At 48.2% G+C, this 6,952-nt stretch overlaps 1 protein-coding gene across 1 annotated transcript in view; it reads right to left on the bottom strand.

The window, feature by feature from the left end:
• The window catches only part of CYTH1 (cytohesin 1), a 26,954-nt gene that overhangs the window by 19,384 nt on the left and 618 nt on the right, over nt 1-6,952 (bottom strand). Inside the window, exon 2 of the mRNA XM_007959837.1 lies at nt 2,664-2,728. The gene's annotated coding sequence lies outside the window, so the exon portion shown is untranslated. The remainder of the gene's footprint in view (nt 1-2,663; nt 2,729-6,952) is intronic.

Raw genomic sequence — 6,952 nt, 5'->3', positions numbered from 1 at the left:
ACAGACTGATTATGTATAGTAAAAGGATACAACCCTGACACACTCCCTTCCTGATTTTCAACCACACAGTATCCCTTTGTTCTGTTCGAACGACAGCCTCCTGGTCTCTGTACAGTTCCTCATGAGCACAATTAAGTGTTCTGGAATTCCCATTCTTCTCAATGTTCTCCATAATTTGTTATGATCCACACAGTTGCATGCTTTTGCACAGTCAGTAAACACAAGTAGACATCTTTCTGGTATTCTTTGCTTTCAGCTAAGATCCATGTGACATCAGCAACGATAGCCCTCGTTCCACGGCCTCTTCTGAATCCAGCCTGCATTTCTGGACGCTCCCTGTCAACATTCTGCTGCAACCGTTTCTGAATCACCTTCAACAAGATTTTACTTGTGTGTGACATGAATGATACTGTTCGATGATTTCCACATTCTGTGGGTTCACTTTCTTTGGAATGGGTACAGATACGGGTATCTTCAGTCAGTTGGCCAGGTATTACCTTTATAGTCAGAAAAAAAGATTGTTTCTTCCCATAAACCACTATCACAGAGTTGATTCCAACTCATAGTCACCCTTTAGGACACAGAAGAATGGCTCTATGGGTTTCCAAGGCTATCGCTGTTTTACAGAAGCAAACTGCCACATCTTTCTCCCACAAAGTGGCTGGTGGGTTCAAACCTTTTGTTCGGCACCTGAGCTCTTAACCACTGCACCTGTAAGGATCCTTGTCATTTTTTAAAATACTGAGCTGTAACTGACATCCAACAAAACGCCTAAATCTGAAGTGACCAGTTCAATGTGTTTTGACAAGCGTTTATACCCCCCACAGCCACCATCCCAAATGACAGAGCACGTCTTCCTAGCAGTTCCCCATACCTCCTTCTAGTCAACCTGTCTTCCCCACCTCAAGGGTGACCTTTCATATGGCCCTAACAACACAGCTGAGCTCTGCTGTTCTGGAGCCTCACATGGCCGGGAACACGCAGCAGTGTGGGGCTCCTCTCTCTCAACGCGCTGTCCTGACAGCTACCATATGGATGGAAGCATTCAGTCCGATGGCTCCTCTCACTCGACGCGCTGTCCTGACAGCCACCACATGGATGGAAGCATTCAGTCTGATGGCTCCTCTCACTCAACGCGCTGACGGGGCAGCCACCCATGTCATCACGTGTTAGCAGTTCACCCCTCTGCACTGCTGAGTCATAGCCTGTTACATGACTACACACCTGACCTCATCTGTTCATCAGTCACCTGCTGGCAGACACGTAGGCTACTTCGGTAAGGATGCTCTGCATATCCCGTGCAAGTCTTCTTGTGAACGTGCCGTTATGTCTCCTGGGTGAACACCTACGACCTGGATCCTGGGTCACTTGCTGGGCGCACGTGTAGAGGAGCCACCAGGAATCGCGCGTAGCGCCAGGTCCCACCAGTGTTCTAATGCTGCCACCCTGCAGGGTGGAAGTTTGCAGCTGCGGTTCCTTCTGATCAGCCACCTTGAGCATCTTCCCATGTGTGTCACGCTTCTTTGGTGATGCGCTCAAGTTTCTCGCCCATCTTTATCAGGTCATCTTGTCATTGCTGAGTTACTTGAGTTCTTTATGCATCCTGGGTACGAGGCCCCCTTCGATCTATGGATTGTAAACATTTTCTCTCTGTCTGTGGCCTGCCTGTTTATCCCTTTGAACAGTTTCTCTTGTAAGAACACAAGTTTTAAATTCTGATGAACTCCACTCTATCAGTTTCTAAATGGAAAGTAAGGAAGCTGTACCTCTAACGGATGGCACCGAGTAAGTGATGCACCTGGCCACCTTCCACAGAAGGCCCAGCTTCACTGATTCCCTAGCGGCACTGCCTGCGTGAGTTTACAACAACCACATCAAACGGCCTCAGGAAGCCAGACAGGGAGACTTAGGCTTAGAAAAACACAGACGCGGGTGAATTGCAAACAGCCCATTTATTGCATTAAACAGTTAGAAAACGGTCTGGGAACCCCATTCAAAACTAGATTCTCAAAGTCATTAATATTTCACATAGGCAAAAAAAACCTGCAAACGCTCTAGTCGTTTTGCCTCTGAGTTCATTTCTCTGTCCTCTTCTCTTCTATGTTTGAGAGGCACAAACAAGACTGCGATCTTACCGACAAAAACCGGGCCCGGTCCTTTGGGAAGTGCCTCACAGCTTCCAGTTGAACTCTGCCTGTACAACGTGGAGACCCAACCCAAACCACTGCCATCAAGTCAACCCCGACTCACAGCGCCCCTAGAGGACAGAGCAGAATGACGCCCTAGGGTTTCCAAGGCTGGGAATCTTCACAGAAGCAGACTGCCTCATCCTTCTCCCACACAGTGGCTGGTGGGTTCAAACTGCCCACCACCTCTGGTTAGTAACTCAATGCCTTGACCACAGCTCCACCAGGGCTCCTACACCAGGAGACGAGACCTTTAACACAAACGCAATGGACAGCAGCAGGAAGAGGCAGTCACTGAGAGACCCGAGGGGCTTAGCCCCTCCACCCAGGAGCCCCTGCCCTGGGGCTGGAGGACAGGAAGGTGACACATAGGCACTTGCAGGAAAAGGAGGACAGGAAGCACCAGGTAAGCACAGTCACAGGCTGGCGCGCTGAGAAGCTGTGCCCGCCAAAGCCCCCGCCATGGGGCCGACTCACCTCTCCTCTGTGGAGCCCAGGCTCTCAATCTCATTGGCCACTTCTGCTATCTCATCCTTCAGCCTCTGCAGAGGGAAGAGCGCACAGTCACCAGGAGAAGGCACAGCCCAGACCAGGATATCGGCACCTCCCCGAACTCCCACCCAACACACACAACAAAATCAGACAGGAGAATCCCCAACAGTCAGTCAGGAACCTTCATCTGTTTCAAGTGCTTAGGGAGCCCCACCAGATCCTAAGCCCTGCAGGGAGTTACAGGGGACACGCTCCTGACCTCAAGAGGTCTATGCTTAGGGAAGGAACTGATATACAGCGGGCCGAAACCGTCCCTGGCGAGGGGCATCACGCTGGGTAAACTGGAGGGTCAGCAAAAAAGAGAAAGGCCCGCAACCAGAGGGCCTGACCCAGTGACAAGCATGGGACCAACTGCGAGGCTGGCAGGATTGCTGAGTCGGAGCCGGCTCACCGGCACCTAATCACATTCTGCCTCAATGGCTGCCTCAATACATTCTACCGGCCAGATCTAACCCCAGCGCGACAGAGCCTCTGGACGAACGCCCATGCGCAGCCCAGCCAGCCACGGCCGGCCTGGGCCAACACTGCCACCTAGCGGCTAGTGCGGGGAGTGGCTGAGCCAGGCTAAGGCCTTCCCGTCCCCCTGGTCCCCACCACCCTGGTCCCCACTCTGGCCTGCCCGCAGAGCAGGGGGCCGCTAAGCACTGCCAGCATTGACTGGCGAATCGCTGCTGTTATTAGATGGGGATTATTAGCTGCCGTCAAGTCAGCTCCGACTCAGCGACCCCCACGTACAAGAGAAGGAAACACAGCGGTCCCGCATCATCCTCACAACCCTTGCTAAGCTGGAGCCCGTCGGGGTAGCCACCACGTCTGTCCATCTCACGGAAGCTCTTCCCCTATCTCGCTGACCCTCGACTGACCAAGCATGACATCCTTCTCCAGGAAATGGTCCCTTATGACAACATGACAGAAGTAGGTGAGAAAGTCTGGCCATTCTCACTTGTAAGAACATTCCGGCTGCCCCTCCTCGTGGACAGAGTCGCTCCTTCTGGCAGTCCATGGTTACTTTCAGCATTCTTCGTCAGCACCACAGCTCAAAGGCACTGACTCTTCTTCGATCTTCCTTATTCACTGTCCAGCTTTCACGTGCGCATCAGGCTACTGAAAATACCACGGCTTGGGTCTGCAAAGCGATCTTTGCTTCTCAACACTTTGCAGAGGTCTTTCACAGCAGACCCGTCCAGTGCAATGCCACATCTAGTTCCTGACTGCTGCTTCCGTGGTGCTGACTATGGATGTAAGTGACAGGAAACCTTTGACAGCTTCAGTCTTTTCTCCATTTATCATGATGCTGCTCATCGGTCCAGTTGTGAGGATTTTTGATTTCTTTATGTTGAGGTATAATCCATACTAAAGACTGTAGTCTTTAATCTTTATCAGTAAGTGCTGCCAGTCATCTTCACTTTCAGCAAGCAAGGCTATGTCATTTGCATATCACAAGTTGTTAATGAGTCTTCCTCCAATCTTGATGCTGCATTTTTCTTCACACAGTCCAGCTTCTCGGGTTATCTGCTCAGCATACAGATTGAATAAGTGTGGGGAAAGGATACAACCCTGATGCACTCCCTTTCTGATTTTACATCACGCAGTATCCCCTTGTTCCGTTCAAACACAGCCTCCTGGTCTATGTACAGGTTCCTCATGAGCACAATTAAGTGTTATGGAATTCTCATTCTTTGCAGTGTTATCCATAATTTGTTAAAATCCACACAGTCAAATGCCTTTGCACAGTCAATAAGACACAGATAAACATCTTTCTGGTATTCTTTGCCTTGAGCCAAGATCCACCTGACATCAGCAATGATATCTCTTGTCCCACGCCCTCTCCTGAATCCAGCTTGCATTTCTGGGAGTTCCCAATAAATACACTGCTACAATCGTTTCTGAATTATTTTTATGAACTTTCATTTATGCAAAATTTTACTTGCATATGATATTAATGATGCTGCTGTTGTTATTGTTATGTGCCGTCAAGTCGGACCTGACTCATAGCGACCCCTCCTTGGGTTTCCGAGGCAGTATCGCTACAGAAGTAGACTGCCCAACCTTCCTTCCGAGGAGTGGCTGGTGGGTTTGAACCGCCAGTCTTCTGGTTAGCAGTCGAGTGCCTTAGGCACTCTGCTACCAGGTAATTTCCACATTCTGTTGGACTACCTTTCTTTGGAATGGGCACAAATATTGATCTCTTCCAGTCAGTTGGCCGGCTGGCTGTCTTCCAAATCTCTTGGCACAGCCGAGTGAGTGCTTCCAGAACAGCATCCGTTTGCTGAAATATGTCAATGGGGGTCTGTCAATTCCCAGGGCCTTGTTTTCCATCAGTTCCTTCAGTGCATATCGTACTTCTTCCCTCAATACCATCGGTTCTTGATCATATACTATCCTCCTGAATTCCTTCTGGTCCAGTGACTCTGTGTATTCCTTCCTTCTTCCTTGGATGCTTCCTGCATTGTTCAATCTTTTGCCCATGGAATCCCTCAGTACTGCAATTCTAGGATTGGATTTTTTTTCTTCAGTTCTTTCAGCTGAGCATGTTCTTCCCTTTTGGGTCTCTACCTCCAGGTCTTTGCACACTTCATTATAATACTTTACTTTGTCCTCTCAAGCCACCCTTTGAAGTCTTCTGTTAGCTCTTACTTCATCATGTCTTCCACTCCCTTTAGCTACTCTCCATTCAAGGGCAAGTTTTAGAGTCTCTTCTGACATCCATTTTGGTCTTTTCTTCCTTTCTTGTCTTTTTAACGACCTCTTGCTTTCTTCATGTATAATGTTCTTGATGTCATCCTGCAACTCATCTGGTTTTCGGTCACTGGTGTTTAATGCACCAAGTCTATTCTTGATGGTCTCTAAATCCAGGAGGGATACAATCAAGGTCATATTTTGGCTCTTGTGGACTTGTTTTAAATGTCTTCAGTTTCAACTTGAACTTGCACACAAGCAGTTGACAGTGTGTTCAGCAGCTGGCCCCTGGCCTTGCTCTGAGTGATGAGACTGAGCTTCTCCACCACCTCTTCCCACAGGCCTAGTCCATCTGATTCCCGTGTTATTCCACCTGGCGAGGTCATGTGTGCAGTCGCCGTTTATGTTGCTGAAGAAAGGTACTTGCTATGAGTGAGTCACTGGTCTCACAAAACTCCACCACGCGCCCCCAGCATCACCTCCGTCACCGAGGCCATGTTTCCCAAGTACTGATACTTCTTTGTTTCCACTCCTGCACTCCAGTCACCAGTCATCATCAATGCATCTTTACTGCGTGTCTGGTCAATTTCAGACTGCCGGAGTTGGTAAAAATCTTTAATTTCCCTTGTCTTTGGTATTTGGTGTGTAAATCTGAATGACAGTAGTATTAACTGGTCCTCCTTGTAGGCATATGGTTATTATCCTACCACTAACAGCACTGTTCTGCACTGTTATTCAAGCTAGATCTTGAAATGTTCTTTTTGACAAATACGATGTCATTCCTGTTCAATTGGTCATTCCCACCATAGAAGACCAGGGAACTGTCTGATTCAAAATGCCCAATACCAGTCCATCGGAGCTCACTAATGCCTAGAACATCAATCTTCATGTGTTCCATTTCATTTTTCACAAATTCCCATTTTTGTAGATTTATACCTCATACATCCCACATTCTGATTATTAATGGATGCTTGCAGCTGTTTCTACCCATTTTGAGTCATGCTCCATCAGAAAACGGAGGTCCTGAAAGCTTTCTTTCCTTAAGGTTCACTATACTTTGAGGAGGCAGCTCTTCCCCAGTCATATTTTTAGTGCCTTCCAACTTGAGAGGCTCATCTTCTGGCACTGTATCAGACACTGTTTCAGAGCCATACATAAAGTTTTCTAGTAATGTATCAGGCAGTATTTCACTACTATACCTTTTCAATGGCCAATTTTTTCAGAAGCGTATGGCCCCATCCTTCCCAGTTTGTCTTAGTCTGGAAGCTCTACTGAAACCTGTCCACCATGGGTGACTCTACTGGTATTTGAAATACTGGTGGCATAGCCACCAGCCTCACAGCAACACACAAGCCACAACAATATGACAAACCGACAGATGACTGGTGGACCAGTGAGATAGGAATGAAATAATTAAGGAAAACTATCAAAATGTACTTAAATGGACAACCAGAGCAATAAAGTCTTTCCCCTCCATGGTGCCACGTGGTGGTTTCAATGAGAATTCTGGAAGATCACTTGCTGCCTCAACAGCT

The sequence above is a fragment of the Orycteropus afer genome, unplaced genomic scaffold (genome assembly GCF_000298275.1).
Source record: "Orycteropus afer afer isolate SDZICR_OR568_19922 unplaced genomic scaffold, OryAfe1.0 scaffold00018, whole genome shotgun sequence".
Classification (NCBI taxonomy): Eukaryota; Metazoa; Chordata; class Mammalia; order Tubulidentata; family Orycteropodidae; genus Orycteropus; species Orycteropus afer.
Note: the sequence above shows the minus strand (reverse complement) of the source record. Positions and strands in the feature narration are given on the sequence as shown.